This window comes from Protopterus annectens, chromosome 4.part0 (assembly GCF_019279795.1).
Source record: "Protopterus annectens isolate FY-2018-M chromosome 4.part0, PAN1.0, whole genome shotgun sequence".
Lineage (NCBI taxonomy): Eukaryota > Metazoa > Chordata > Ceratodontiformes > Protopteridae > Protopterus > Protopterus annectens.
In genome coordinates, this window is record NC_056733.1 from 528,876,303 (window position 1) to 528,892,950 (window position 16,648).

The 16,648-nt window shown below is 43.8% G+C and overlaps 1 protein-coding gene across 2 annotated transcripts in view; it reads left to right on the plus strand.

Moving 5' to 3' along the window:
* The window catches only part of NF2 (neurofibromin 2), a 1,458,300-nt gene that overhangs the window by 169,415 nt on the left and 1,272,237 nt on the right, over nt 1-16,648 (plus strand). The window lies entirely within an intron of this gene.

Sequence of the window (16,648 nt, forward strand, 5' to 3'; positions counted from 1 at the left end):
GAAAGACAAAGAGGTCAACACTCTGGCAACAGTGCTCTGGAGATGTTATTCGTGTTTCACTGTTGCAGTCATTACATTAGGGTAATCTGCTGGCAGGTTGCCCTCAGTCGGCCTGAATTCCAAAGTCTTGGGTCCTGCATCGGTTGCTGTCTCCTCTTCCATGACGTCAAGTTGCCAGGGGTATAAAAAAAGCAGCTGACGCCATTTTCTTTAGTCTTTCTTGCCGTGCGGTGCCCGAAGCAGAAGCATTTTGCAAGTGCCGGTCGGCCGACTCCTGAAATGTTTGAGTTTCAGAACCGAAGTCTTCACTATAGCTAAATACCCTGTTTGGGAAGCTTTTTTCTTGCTCCATACCGATGTCAGAAAAAGTTAATAATTGTATTACTTGTGGGACGCAAATACCTCATAAGGGTTTCCATTTATACTGTATTCCTTGCCTAGGCCCTGATCACAACGTGACTGGCTGTTGGTTTTGTGCTAGATTTAAACAATGCACCATTAAGCATCGGTATATTTTTGCCTCAAAGTATTTTGGAAACGGATTTAACTACCCAGAAATGTTGTCGGATACCAATTTGACTACCGGAGTACATAAAAAACGCAAAGAAAAGGACAGAGACAGACAATCAAGGTCCAAAACCGATGACGAAGCTTCTCCTAAGCCAGTCGCCGGTACTCAGTGAGGTGCTTTGGCGCTTTCGCAGCCCCTGATACCTGCTACTTTCAAGTCACAGGCCCCTACCGAGACTCCTATGGAGTCCAGCATGCTGCGAGATACTCAAAGTATTGGACCCACGGATGTATCTCCCTCGGATGGGTTTGGAGCCGCTGAGCAGGCACCGGCTTCTGAGGGTGTATTCAGGCCTCAACATTTTTATATCAAACCGACGACAGCTGCAAAACCAAAGACAAAATCAACTTCTAAAACTAAAAAAATGACTCGTGAGCCACGTGCATAGGCCGCTATGCCTAAAAAATAGATGATCAAAATGGCTGAAGACCTTATTATCTTGATCAGGGGTTCCCATTCCCCTCCTGATAAGAGGCCTAGGCAGGACACTGATTATGAATCTTCAGATCAGGTTTCTATTTCTTCTGATTCCTCTTCTGATCAGGAATTATCTATATCTCCCTATGAGGATTCTGATGCAGAGGAGTCTATACCATCTGCATCACCTCCTGCGGATTATTCATTTGGAGAAACCTTGCATACTTTGAGGGAGCATTTTCACTGGGAGAGTCAAGATTTCTCTGAATCAAAAAAAGGCTCTGGGATTTCCTTCTTCTCCCTCAGCACAGGCCTTTAGCCATACCCTTTTTAGACATTGTGGATGATGTGTTTTCGGAGTCAAGCTTGACCCCTGACTCCTTACAGCTCCCAGCAAGCCTGACAGATATTACAGGGTCCCTGACTCACACTTTTTATTTAGAAACCCTGCTGCTGATCCTGAAACTATTGCACAGGGTCCAAAGGGAGTAAAGGCCTCAACAGCAAAAAAACCTACCCCCTCTGACAGAGTTTCAAGGGCACTGGATAGATTGGGAAAAAAGGTTTATACATCTGCAACCTTGGCAATTAGGGCCTTAAACTGCCAGTTCCATATGCTCAAGTATCAACAACATGTTATGGGATTGCTGAAACAGAAAATGATGTTGATTTCTGAATGTGCAGAAAATAAAGAATTGCAGGAATTATTGCATGCAGCTGAACAGGTTGGAAAGCATACTTTGCAATGTGGTTTTGATTCCTTAGAGGCCTCCTGCAGGGCCACAGTTACTGGATCTTTGATTAGAAGGCATGCCTGGCTAAAAGAGCAAAATTTGCCTGATCATGTTAAAGCTAAATTACTGGATGCACCTTTACAGCATGATACTCTGGTATTAAGGCAGAAGAGGTTTTAAAGCTAAGTCTATGCAAACTTTAAACGACTTCTTAAAAGTGCAGCCACCAAGATTCAGTAGACACTGGCCTACAAAAAATTGGTCCTTTCCTGTGTCAGACATAGCTCAAAGGGGCAAATCCAGACACCCTAAGGGTTCCAGATACCAGGCACAAGATTCTTACAGGTCAAAGCAATGGGGCGCTTCTACTTCCAAATCTGGAGGAGATAAAGCACAAACCTACAAAAAACAGTCCCAATGACTTCAATCTGCCTTCACCAAGCACTTACCTTTTGGCAGCACCCTTAGGGGGAAAAATAGCACTTTTTGCTCAAACTTGGCAGTTAATAACCCAGGACAAGTGGTTGCTAAACAAAGTATCACAGGGATACAGATTCCATTTCCATACTCTGCCAATGGCAAACGGTTGGCCGGATCTGCCAAAATATCAATGGGCAAAGGCACAGAAATGGGCTACGTCCCTCAAGGATATGGGGGCCATTCAGCCAGTACCAAAACAGGAAAAAGGACAAGGTTTTTACTCTAGGCTTTTCTTGGTACCCAGAAAGGACAAGGCCTGACGGCCAATACTACATTTATCGATTTTGAACACATACCTGGACATTCCAAAATTCAAAATGCTGACTTTGCAGCAGCTTCTGCCCATGCTGGGCAAGAATGCTTGGCTGGTGACATTAGACCTAAAAGAGGCATACCTGCATGTCCCAATAAGGCAATCGTGCAGAAGATACTTCAGATTCAAGGCTGGCTTAATGCATTACCAATTCTCTGCACTGCCCTTTGGCTTATCTACTGCACCCAGGGTCTTTACAAAGTGCCTGGCACCAGTAATTTCTTTTTGCAGACAAGTATATCCTTAGTTGGACAACTGTCTCATTCAAGCAGAGAACAAGGACATTCTTCATCATCACCTGGCATTTGTGAAAAGGCTTCTAACATGCCTAGGGTACACAATAAATGAAAATAAATCACAACTGGTACCCTCTCAAAAGATAACATTCCTGGGTGTAAGCTTGAATACAACTGCCCAGATGGCTTACCTTACGCCAGACAAACAAAGGCAACTAACTACCTACTTCAAACTGATGGCAACAAAAAACCCAGTTATCTGCAAGACCAACTCTGCAGGCTTTGGGCTTCATGGCATCCTGCATCCTACTGATTCCATATGCAAGACTGCATATGAGGAAACTTCAATGGTACCTAAAAAGTTTATGGAGTCAACGTTGTCACAGTCTGGAAACAATGATTCGTCTCATTCCCTGCCTCCAACAGGAGTTTCTATGGTGGGCAAAGGCATGTCACCAAAACATGGGACGGGCCTTCACTCTACCCCCTGCCAGCCAAACTTTCACAACAGACACATCAGATTATGCCTGGAGGGCCCACATGGTGGGAAGAAGCAGTCAGGGCATATGGACCCCAAAACAAATGCATCTACATATCAACCAAAAAAAGATGCTAGCTGTTCAAAATGCCCTGACAGCCTTCAAGGACTTACTTCATCCAGGACAGCTACTGATAAAGACTGACAATACCACGGTTATGTGGTATATAAACAAGCAGGGGGGCACGCACTCATGCCTCCTTTGCAGATTAGCCATGGCACTGTGGGACACAGCTTTGACTTACCAAATACATCTTCAAGCTCAATTCCTGCCAGGAAAACAAAATACTCTGGCAGACAATTTAAGCCAAAACTTATGGACCCTCACGAGTGGAACCTAGATCTACAAGTCTTCAGCATGAAGATAAAGAAATGGGGGAGCCCAGACACAAATCTATTTCCCTCTCCGCAAGATTATCAGTTGAAAAGATTCTGCATAAGGACATATCACAGACAAGCATGGAAAGTGGACGCCCTATCCTTCAGTTGGAAAAACCTATCAGTTTACGTCTTTCCTCCTCTGCCTCTTCTTCCCAAGGTCCTACTAAAAGTGAGACGAGAAACCAAAGATGATACTAATTGCCCCGGACTGGCCCCGCCAATGCTGGTACTCAGTCCTAAGGAACTTGTCTCAATACCTCAGAGACCTCAACTACTGTCCCAGAAAAACAACCAGATCCTGCCCAATCAAATCCAGACACTGAACTTGGCAGCATGGCTGATCATGTAGTTATACAAACAACACCTCTCAGTAAAGCTGTGATGGATGTCATTTTAGAAGCCAGAAGGCCTAGTACTAGAAAATCTTATGCTGCTAAATGGAAGAGATTCTGTGCTTGGACTCGAGCACAAGGAACTGATACAGCAGAACCAAATATTCCTCAGATATTACAATACTTGACTGAAATGCTTGACAAAGGCCTATCTTTCTCATCAAGTAAAATCCATGCCTCTGCCTTTTCGGCTCATTACAATACAGAGCCACCAATCTTTTCTCATCCTTTACTAAAGCAGTATCTTAGAGGAGCAAAAAATTTAAGGCCTCCTAGAAGATCACAAGTACCTGCATGGGATCTCAGTTATGTGTTGGAAAAACTCACCCTGCCTCCATTTGAACCAGCTGCTACTGCTGATGTAAAGTTCTTATCATGGAAAACAGCTCTGCTACTAGCAATTACTTCAGCAAGAAGAGTCTCTGAGCTAGAGGCCCTCATGGCTGTGTAGCCTTTTATCATATTTTACCCAGACAGGGTGTCTCTGAGGACAAATCCCTCATTTATGCCTAAGGTGGTTTCCAGTGTGGCTCTTAACCAAACTATTCGTCTGCCAACCTTTTATCCAAATCCGCAGAACAAGGGGGAGAGAATTCTGCATTCCTTGGGCGTACACAGACAGCTAAGATTCTACTTGAGCAGGACTAAAGCTCTACGTAAAACTGAGCAATAACTAGTGACATATGCTGCAGTATCAGAAGGAAAGGCTATTTGAAAGCACACTATTTCAAAGTGGATAAGCCACTGCATTTGTTTCTGCTGCTTACATCATGGCAAACCTGTGCCCAAGGGCATTAGGTCCCATTCCACCAGAGCTGCAGCTACTTCAGCAGCCTTTCTCAGAGGAGAACCAACCACAGACATTCTAGAGGCTGCTACTTGGAGTTCTGTTCACACCTTTACAAAGCATTATCATTTGCCTCTCTACTGTAAGTCCAGGGCAGGCTTTGCCACTGCAGTTCTGCAGGGCCTTATAGGTGCACCTAATGCTGTTTAGCTCCAGCCTTCCATCCGTAACTTTGGGATTCTACCCAAATGTAATGACTGCAACAGTGAAACACGAAGAACATAGTACAGCTGTGTACACTTACCATAAATGTAGGTGTTAGAGTGTATTCACTGTTGCAGTCCAGGTTATCCGCCCGCTATCCCCCTTTCATTCTGGAGTTTCTTTCCTTCTCTATCTTCTACAACCTATGTGGTGTATTTGCTTGTAGATGAAGGTAAAGTTTGTATTGCTGCATGTATATATAGTTTATATATATTTGCTACCTTTTTGAGGGCATCTGACATCTGGGGCAAGAAAAACTAAAGAAAATGGCGTTTGCTGCTTGTTTTATACCCCTGACGACTTGACGTCATGGAAGAGGAGACCACAACCGACGCAGGACCCAAGACTTTGGAATTCTGGCCAACTGAGGGCAACCTGCCAGCAGATTACCCTAATGTAATGACTGCAACAGTAAATACACTCGAACATCTACATTTATGGTAAGTGTACACAACTGTACTTTGAGAATGGTCTTTCTTGTTTTGCAGGAACTGCAGAACTACCTTACTCTGGATGAGATTTGTATCCAAATGGACAGTGTGACACTCATTTGGTAGATCATCAAGCAGGGAGGAACTAGATCCTACCCTTTGACTGGAAGCAGTCCAAGATTGGCAATAGGTGATGACCTTAGACCACTTTCTCCTGTAACACACATCCCAGGAGATGTTCATCGTGCATACAGCTGCAGTAATCACAGATGGGTTCTCTGCCGTCAGGCAGGTCCTCGGTCAGCCGAATTCCAAAGTCTAGGTCCGGCGTCGGTTGCTGTCGCTTTCCTTCCTGACGTCAGTGAGGCAGGGGTATATAAGACACAGCCAACGCCATTTTCTTCAGTCTTTGCAAGCAGAAGCAGTTCGCAGGTGCCGGTCGGCCAGCTCCCGACTATTCTAAAATTGGAAACTGAAGTCTTCATTAAAGCTAAGTACCCCGTTGGGGAAACTTTTCTTGCCTCAGACCGATGTCAGAAAAAGTTAACAATTGTATTTCTTGTGGGAAGCAAATACCGCATAAGGATTTCCATTCCCTTTGACTCCCATGTTTACGCCTAGACCACGACGTCACGGGCTGTCGCTTTTGCTACTTTCAATAAGCACTATTAAGCGTCGGGCGGAGTTCGCCCAACACTTTTTTCGTAAAGCCTTTGATTATAAAATGTCGCCGGAGACTCACTACCGCTTTGTCCAAAAACGCAAGGACAAGGACCGCACGAGGCCCGCGGGTCCCCACCGACACCACACCAAAACCGGCTACGTGGTCCGGTTCTCAGCGACGCCTATGCAGGCCCTTACTACCGGCGACACTTCTTTGGCGGTGTCTTCTGTAACCGAGACCACAGGTACCTCGGCCCATACCCAGACTACAACCACCGAAGCCACTGTGAGCGTTGAGCCTGCTAATGTGGACAGGTCCACTTCCACCCATGGTGTCTTTAGACCCTCATCTTCCTTTTCCATTAAGGCCTTTACTAAGTCCAAATCAGCCAGGCATCCCAAGAGGCCTGTTGCACAGGACCCATCCCCAGGCCCCATGCCTAAAAAGCAGATGCTTAAAATGGCTGAGGATTTAATTACTCTTATCAGTGGTTCCCAACCCCCTCCAGACAAGAGACCCAGAGTGGAGGAAGTTTCTCCCTCTTCTGATCAGGGCTCCATTTTTTCAGAACATTCTGATGTAGAGGAACATTCTTACTCCCCTTTTGAAGATTCTGATGCAGAGCAGTCCATTCCTTCTGTATCTCCTCCTGAGGATTTTTCTTTTGGGGAAACCTTGCACCTTGAGGGAACACTTCCATTGGGAAGGCCAAGACTTTCTGATTCCAAGAAAAGACTTAGGAATTTCTTTGTTACCTCAACACAGACCTCTGGCGATACCTCCTGTCTTGGACGCATTTGATGATGTTTATTCGAGGCTTGCCTTAATCCGATTCCTGCCTCCTGCCCCAGTCAAGCCTGATAGGTACTACAGAGTTCCTAACTCTCACCAATTTCTTTACAAAAGCCATAATGCTGACCCTGAAACCATTTCTCAAGGCCCCAAGGGAATGAAGGCCTCTACTGCTAAGAATCCACTACCTTCTGAAAGAGAGTCAAGATCCTTAGAAAGGTGGGGGAAAAAGGTATATACCTCGGCCACCCTAGCCATGAGGGCCTTAAATTGTCAGTTTCATATGCTTAAATATCAGCAGTTTCTGTTATCACAATTAAGAAATAAAATGTCTCAACCTGAACAACCAGATTTGAAGGAGTTGCAGGATATGATGCATAGTGCAGAACAAGTGGGTAAACACACCTTACAATGTAGCTATGATGCCCTAGAGGCCTCAAGTAGAGCTGCTGTTACAGGATCAGTCATTCGTAGACATGCATGGCTTAGGGAACAAACCTTGCCTGATCATGTTAAAGCTAAACTACTAGATGCTCCTTTACAAAAGGATGTGCTATTTGGTACTAATGCTGAGGAGATACTACGGAAAATGGAAGAAAAAGCCAAATCTATGCAAACTGTCAAAGCTTTTCTACAGGTTCAGCCACCACGTTTTAGCAGAAATTGGCCTTCTAAAAACTGGTCCTTTCCAGCCACGGACAAGCCCCAAAGAGGTAGATACAGGCGCACAAGGGGCAGAGGGCAATCACAAGGATCATATTGAGGCAGGCAATGGCAAACTCCAGCACCAAGAGGTGGTGAAGACCGTGCACAACAATACAGGAAACAAACCCAATGACTTCCTCCTTTCCATGCCAAGCAAGTCTCAGCTGGCAGCACCCTTGGGAGGAAAGCTGGCATTATTTACAAGAAATTGGCATATGATCACAACAGACAAATGGATCCTGGACGTTATAAACAGAGGCTACAGATTTCATTTTCACACTCTCCCAAAAATGAGAGGCATGCCAAACCTGCCACACAATCAAAGGGCAGAGGCACAAATACAAATTTCAAAGCTCATAGACATGAAAGCTATTCAAGAGGTACCTACTCACGAACAAGGTCAAGGTTTTATTCCAGGCTATTTCTGGTACCAAGGAAAGGAACAGACTGGAGACCCATTTTGGACTTATCCATCCTAAACACATTCTTACTGCACAAAATTCAAGATGCTCACATTACAGCAGCTTCTTCCCATGCTGGGCAAGGAGTTTTGGCTGGTAACATTGGACCTCAAGGAGGCATACCTGCATGTCCCAGTCAGACAAAGCTGCAGAAGATACCTCAGATTTCTTGCAGGTTCAATCCACTATCAATTCTCTGCTTTGCCCTTTGGCTTATCTACTGCACCCAGAGTATTCACGAAATGCCTGGCATCAGTAATTGCCTACTGCAGACTTCAAGGGATACAAATTTACCCTTATTTGGACGACTGCCTGATCCAAGCGGACAGCAAGCACATACTTCTGGAACATCTGGCTTATGCAACACGGATACTGAATTCTCTGGGATACACAATCAACAAAGAGAAATCCAGGCTAACACCATCTCAGAAAATAACTTTCCTGGGTGCCAACTTGGACACAAACACCCAGATGGCCTATCTTACGCCAGAAAAACAGGGGCAACTAACTCAGTACTTCAAAACACTAGCAAATTGTACCAGGCTTACTACAAGGAAAATCCTGCAGGCTCTGGGCTTCATGGCATCTTGCATTCTTTTAATCCCATGTGCAAAGTTGCATATGAGGAAACTTCAATGGTACCTAAAAAACCTATTGTCTCAACACAGCCACAGTATGGAAACAATAATACCAATAATTCCATTTTTGCAAAAGGAATTTCTATGGTGGGCCCAAGCATGTCAAACACAGGTCTCCCATTCTGCAAGCCTCAAGCAAATCAAGTCATCACAACAGACGCCTCATATTACGCCTGGGGGGCGCACATGACAGACAGGTGCATTCAGGGCAAATGATCCCAAAAGGAAAAGCACCTTCACATCAATCAAAAAGAAATGCTAGCAGTGATAAATGCAATTACAGCTTTCAAGGACCTCCTGCATCCAGGACAATTATTGATAAGAACAGACAACACCACAGTAATGTGGTACATAAACAAACAAGGAGGAACACATTCATACCCCCTGTGCAGACTAGCCATGACACTTTGGAACTTGGCTCTGGAATGGCAAATCGAACTTCAAGCACAGTACTTGCCAGGCTTGGAAAACACGCTGGCAGACAATCTAAGCAGAAATATGACAGATCCACACGAATGGAAGTTGCATCCTCAAGTGTTTACAAAGATAATCCAAGCGTGGGGAAGGCCAGACATAGATCTCTTCGCCTCCCACAGGAATCATCAATTGGAAAAGTTTTGTTCAAGGACCTTTCATCCAAAGGCCTGGAGAGTGGACGCCCTTTCATTCAGTTGGACAGCATGGACAGTTTACGCTTTCCCACCTCGGCCTCTTTTGCCCAAGGTGCTCTTGAAAGCAAGAGCAGACAGACCGAAGATGATATTGATTGCTCCAGACTGGCCAAGACAACACTGTACCCACTCCTGAGGAGCCTCACACATACTCCTCCCTGGCCCCTACCTCTAATGCCTCTTCTGCTGACTCAGCACAGCTACAAAACTCTTCACAGTCAGCTGAAAACACTCAGTCTCGCTGCATAGAAAATTCCTTAACACCACAACAGACCCTACTCCCCAAAGAGGTGCAGGATGTCATTTTGGAGGCCAGAAGGCCATCTACTAGAAAGGCTTACTCCGCAAAATGGAAACGGTTTTGCTCTTGGAATGAGAAAAAAGGCCAGGACCCTAGAAAACTGAATTTGCCTCGGGTATTACAGTATCTAGCTGAGCTGCTGAACAGCGGACTTTCATTTTCCTCCATAAAAATCCATGCCTCAGCCATTTCTGCAGAATTCAACACGGATCCACCCGTATTCTCTCACCCACTCTTAAGACAGTTCCTCAGAGGGGCTAAGAATATAAGACCACCAAGGAAACAACCAGTGCCAGCCTGGGATCTTAATTACATTCTAGAAAAATTAACATTGCCTCCCTTTGAACCATCTGCCTCAACAGATTTGCAGTATTTGTCCTGGAAAACAGCTTTCCTTCTGGCCATTACCTCAGCTCGTAGGGTTTCGGAACTACAAGCCCTCATGGCTGTGCAGCCCTTTCTCATCTTCCATCAGGACAGGGTTTCCCTTTGAACCAACCCGTCATTTATGCCTAAAGTGGTATCCAGGGTAGCTTTAAATCAAGCCATACACTTACCTACCTTTTACCCCAATCCTCAAAACAAAGGGGAAAGGCTGCTACACTCCTTAGACATCCATAGACAGCTATGTTATTATTTGGACAGAACAAAGCCTTTCAGGAAATCAGAACAACTTTGTGTCCTATGCTGTAGGAGCTCAAGGGAAGCCAGTTACCAAACAGACAATTTCAAAATGGATAGGCCACTGCATACGGTTTTGTTACTCCTATCATGGAAAATCTGTCCCTACAGGCATCAGATCCCACTCCACCAGGGCCACAGCTACCTCTACAGCCTTCCTCAGAGGAGTTCCTACCAAAGATATTTTGGAGGCAGCCACTTGGAGTTCTGTGCATACCTTCACAAAACACTACCACCTGCCTTTATATTCCAAAACTAGAACAGGCTTTGCCACTGCTGTGTTGCAGGGCATTCTGGCTCATCCCAGTTCCACCTAGTGCCTACCACCCTGTGCGTAGCTTTGGGATTCTACCCATCTGTGATTACTGCAGCTGTATGCACGATGAACATAGTACAGTTTTGTACCTACCATAAATGTAGATGTTCAAGTGCTAATACAGCTGCAGTACAGTTTTCCCTCCGTCCTTCCCCTCTTGGTAAAGGCCTAGGGCCTAACCCCTCTTCATACAACCTGATTGGGTTATCCTTCTATGGTATATTTGCTTGCAACTACTGATTTTGATTATATTGCATTGCATGTATATAAATATAATTTATGTATTGCCTTCCTACTGGGGGCACCTGACATCTGGGGCAAGAAAGACTGAAGAAAATGGTGTCGGCTGTGTCTTATATACCCCTGCCTCACTGACGTCTGGAAGGAAAGCGACACCAACCGACGCCGGACCTAGACTTTGGAATTCGGCCGACCGAGGACCCGCCTGATGGCAGAGAACCCATCTGTGATTACTGCAGCTGTATTAGCACTCGAACATCTACATTTATGGTAGGTACAAAACTGTACTTTCTCAATTGCCTAGTGGACAGGCTCAGCAGGTCTTTTCTCATGCCTCATGAGAGCTTCCTCAATCTTGGAGTAGCTACCAAGATCTTCAATCACAGGGGCTTTCCCTGCTGCAGTCTTTTTGCTTCCCTTTACAACACCAAGTGCAGCAGCTACTTTGCTATGATCCCTGCTTAGGGACACCCACTGAGGGATGCTGTATTCCAGCAGTAGCCTCCTGGGCTCCTTTGTCTACCCACCTTTAACTCTGTTTCCCAGATTCTTACAGAAAGCATTAACGTGCAAGGCCACTGTCAGCCTCCTGTATCCCCCTTTTGCCCCAGACAGGTTTGGTTTCCAATTCTCAAGCCTTATTTTAGGGACTCCCAGACCTAAATTCAAGGACCCCCCCCCCTACTGGATTTTGGATCCAGTACAGGATCTTATCCAACACCCTTCTGGGAAGCCTCACCCCTAACTTCACAGCTTGAAACTAACCGCTTTGTTTCTCCTATTCTAGCAATGGCCAATAACAAGTCCTTTTGTTTGGAGGTAGTCAGGATTTTATTGGCCTCCAAGAAAGAGTCCGTGTACAAGATTTAATATAGTAAATTGAAGATCAACCCTTTCTCAGCCCCAGTTTCAGATGTTCTCTTCCTTGCAAACCTGTTAGATTCTGGCTCTGGTTTATCCACAGTGAAAATGCAGCTAATTGCAGTCTCTACCATTCATGCTGGTCTCTTGGGATGATTGCTTGCTTTCTTATAAGCTCTGTAAGCCTTCCATGGTGTAAATGTTTTGGTCAGACGTCCTATCAGAGAACGGTTGCCCTTTGGGATCTAAATCTTGTCTTGGAGGCATCGACAAAAATCTCCTTTTGAGCTAGTTTCTACCTTGTTGTATTTCCTTTCCTGGGCAACTTTTTGGTAGCAGTCATTTCTGCTAGAAGGATTTCAGAGCTTCATTCTCTGTTGTCATCAACTCCTTACTTGGTGTTCCACAAAAATGGGTAAATTTTAAGTGAGATCCTATCTGTCCTTCCTAAAGTAGCTTTTTAGTCAACCATATTGCAACCCATTCCATTTCATTCTTCTTTCCCAATCATCCTAACAAGGAAGAGTACAATGTTCTTCATGTTTCACAGTTGCAGTCATCACATTTGAGTTATCACTGCCAGAGTAGCCCTCAGTCGGCCCGAATACCAGAGGCTTAGTATTTCTGCGTCAGTTGCTGTCACGCCATGACTGACGTCAGGTCATCAGTAGTATAAAATAAGACAGCCGACGCCATTACATCAGTCTTTCTTGCTGAGGAGCCCAAAGCAGAAGCAGTTCACACGAGTGCCGGTTGGCCGCTACCTGAATTTTCATTTTCCGAATTGAAGTTGAAGTCTTCTAAAGCTAAGTACCCCATTGGGGATCCTTTTTGCTTGCTCTAACTGATGTCAGGAAAAGTTAACAGTTGTCTCGCCTGTGGAAAGCAAATACCACACCGAGACTTTCATTCTTATTGCGTCACTTGCTTAGGCCCAGACCACGACGTCCCTCACTGTCGTTTTTGTGCTTTGTTCAACACCAGAACTATACGTCATTGGGCCCTTATTTTAGCTAGATATTTTTGCTCTCAGTCCTTGAATTCTGATATGGCTTCGGTAAGCCATCCGACAACAGATCTTCCGAAAAAATGTAAGGATAAAGACAGACACAGACCGCACAGGTCCAAACCTACTGACAATGCTTCCGTTAAGCTAGTCATCAGTTCTCCAGTCCTCAGTGAGGTGCTTTTGCAGCCCCTGATGCCTGCTTCTGTGGATTTGTAGGCCGCTACCGAGACCCTTTTGGAGTCTGGTATGCCGTGAGACTTTTCATCGACTAAGAATTCTGCAGATGTCTCTACCGTGGATGGGTCCGGAGCTGCTGAGCAGGCACTGGCTTCCGAGGAAGTACTTCGCACTACTGACTTTTGACACAGACTGACTTCTTTTGCGTCTACTGTTCTTTCAAAAACTACTGAGTTCCTAAGGCTCAGGGTACGAACCACACCCAAGAAACGGACGACCCAATCTCAGGCACCTGCTTCCCTGCCTCAGTGTCCAAATACTTAAAATGGCGGAAGACCTTATAATGCTGATCTGGTGAAGCCAAGCTACCCCTTCCAAAAGAAAAAGAGATTTGTCCCCGGTAGTTCTATCTGAACAGGAGTCCGATGACTCTGATGCATCTGAATATGAAGTCATGCAACCCCTTTCTGCTTATGAGGATTCTGATGCTGAGGAATCCATTCCTTCAGCCTCTCCGCCCGAGGATTTTTCCTTTGGGGAAACCGTACATACTTTAAGGGAGCATTTCCAATGGGAATGTCAGGACTACCTTCAGTCAAAAAAGAGACTCGGGGAATTCTTAGATCTTCCACAGCACAGACCTCTGGCCATTCCTCCTGTCCTGGTTGTGGTGGATGATGTTTTTAAGGAATCCAGTCTGACTCCTGACACCCATCCTCCTGCTGCCAGGAAACCTGACTGGTATTAGTCCCTGACTCACACAAATTTATTTTCAATAATCCTACTGCTGACTCTGAGGTTATTTCTCAAGGGCCTATTTATTTTATTATTTATTTTATTTTACATTTGTTAACCGGGAGAAATCCGACTGGATACATGTCCATTTTCAGCCAAACATTAAAGGTACAAAAAAAAAAACAACAAAAAATAAGTCAAAACAAACAATCAAGTGTGGATTCTATTGTTTCAATAGTAGTTCAAATGAGATATTAAATAAATACATTTTAAGGATTTGATAGAATATGAATAATGTAGTGTCATAGAAAATAATTATACTATTACTATAAAAAATTTCATTACAGAAATTGGGTAGAATAGAAAGAAACAGGAGGAGATTCTTTTTCATGGGGTACGGAGTCAGCTACTCCTAAGAGAGAAACTGATGGATAAGGTCTATAATAGTTGAGTTTATTCCGGAGAGAGTTTAAGAAGATTTAGAATTGTATAAGGAAGGGATCCATATCAGAGCCTGGGATTTGTTAGTCAGGGAATGAGCATTGGCATAGCCAGTGCTTCTGAAAGTGGAGAAACAGTTGTTTTTTGAATTGGGGTAGAGAGGTAGTGGTGAGAATACAAGTGGGAAGAGAGTTCCAGACTTTTCCTACAGCGTTTGTAAAGGTTATTAGCTTTGACCACTTTCAGGAGTGGTTTGCTCGCGGAACGTAGACTATTTAGGTTAGTATAAGGTAAGATTAAGTTCACAAGTGAGGGACATTTGTCCGGGAATTTGAGAATTTTAAATACCTCAGAGAGTTGGTTAATTCTAACAAGGTTGGGGAGTTCTAGCCATTTTAGGTTTTTTAGGTTGCTACAATGATGGGTCCTATAGGGTGTTCCTGCTGCAAATCTTGCTATGTGATTGTATGAGGAAGATAGTTTATCTAAGTTGGTTTTGTTCAGGTTAGTGAATATTGTGGAAGCATAAAGAAGGGTGGAGAGCAAATGAGTCCGGGCAATGGTTATTTTAGCCATTGGGGTTAGGAAGTTTTTGATTCTATACAGTGATCCTAGTTTTTTGTTCACTGTTTTAATGGTTAAGTTGATATGTATGTCAAATTTCAGTTTATTATCAATAGTGACTCCTAGTAGTTTCGTGTGAGGATCTGGGGAGATAATAGTCCTATTTTGGGATGTTATAGAGAAGTCAATAAGATGACTTTTGTGGGTAGGTTGGAAGAGCAGTAATTTAGTTTTTTTTGGATTTAGGATTAACTGGCCAGTTTTCTACTTTGGTAAAGCAAGTTTGAGTTTTTATTAGTAGTCTGTTAGAAGAAGTTTCCGAACAAACTAGTGTAGAGTCATCCGCATATTGAATGCAGATGGCCTCGGGATGCTTATGGAGATCATTAATAAAGACCGAGAAAAGAAGTGGACCTAGTATGGACCCTTGAGGGACTCCTATGGTATTAGGTAGTAATTTGGAAAGTTTATTCTGCCAGAGTACTGCTTGTTGCCTGCCAGAGAGGTAGGCTTTGAACCAATCTAGTGTTAAATTATCCAGGTGGAGATTTTTTAAAGTGTCCAGAAGTAGTTGATGGTTGACCATATCAAATGCTTTTGATAAATCTAAAAAGAGGGCTGAAGACATTTTTTTGTCATTACGGTTATGATTTATTGTATCTGTAAAGGAGAGAAGGGCTGTTGTGGTGCTGTGTTTGGGTCTGAAACCATGCTGAGAACTGGTTAGAAGGTTGTTATGGATAAGATATTGGAGGAGTTGTTTATGCATACATTTTTCCATGATTTTAGCTAATGGTGACATTAAAGCTATGGGCCTATAGTTAGATAAATCAGTGGAAGTCCCCCCTTTATGGAGTGGTATAACGTGGGATATTTTCCATAACGTCGGTATGGCTGACTCAGAAAAGGTTCGATTGATAAGGATAGAAACCGGGTAGGCTATAACATCTGCAGTTTTTTGTAGGTATTCTGCTGGAAGTAAGTCTGCAGAGGGGGTAGATGGCTTAAGTTTTTGTAATAGGGATCTAATGAAAGATATTGGAACACTTTTTAGGTTGAAGGTATTTGTAGTTTGTGTAAAATTGTCAACAACCGTTGGGTTGTTGGTGGATAGTTGGTTGGCTAAGGTTTTGATAATGTCTGTAAAGAAAGTATTGAAGGTATTAGCTATTTCTTCAGGGTCTTTATTCATTGCTATTTCAGGGGTCAGAGTCGACGATTTACCAGGGTGGAGAAGGTTATTCAAGCCTGCCCAGAATTTGTGAGGGTTATTTTGGTGCTTATTTTGTAATAGGCAATAATAGTTTTTTTTGTCAATTCTTAAGGCTTTTTTCGTTTCATTTCTTAGTTGTTGGAATTTAGTGCGGTCTAAGATGGATTTGGTTGTACGCCAGGTATTCCAAGCTTTGTTTCTGAGTTTTATTTTAAGTTTTGATTCAGTTGAGAGCCATGGGGCAATTTTAGTTTTAGTTTTGATGAGTCTTTTGGGGGCATGGGTATCTAGTATGGATAGGAAAATGCTGTTGAAGTGTTCTACTGCTTCCTCTAGGGGGAGATATTTGAGTGCTGTCCAATTGCAGGATTTCAGTTCATTTTTAAATTTTATGAGGTCAAAATTTTTTTTGTTTCTTACTGTTCTATATACTGGAACAGTGGAGTGGCCAGGTTTATTTTTAGTAATATATGTAATAAGATGGTCACTAATTTCATTTGGCAGGGTCCCAGACATATACATTTGGGGGTGACTGTTTATGAGAATCCAGTCAAGAATACTTTCTTTTTGTTTAGAGTTTCCCATTCTGGTGGAGGTGGATATAATTTGAGAGAAACCATAAAGGTTAATGCTAG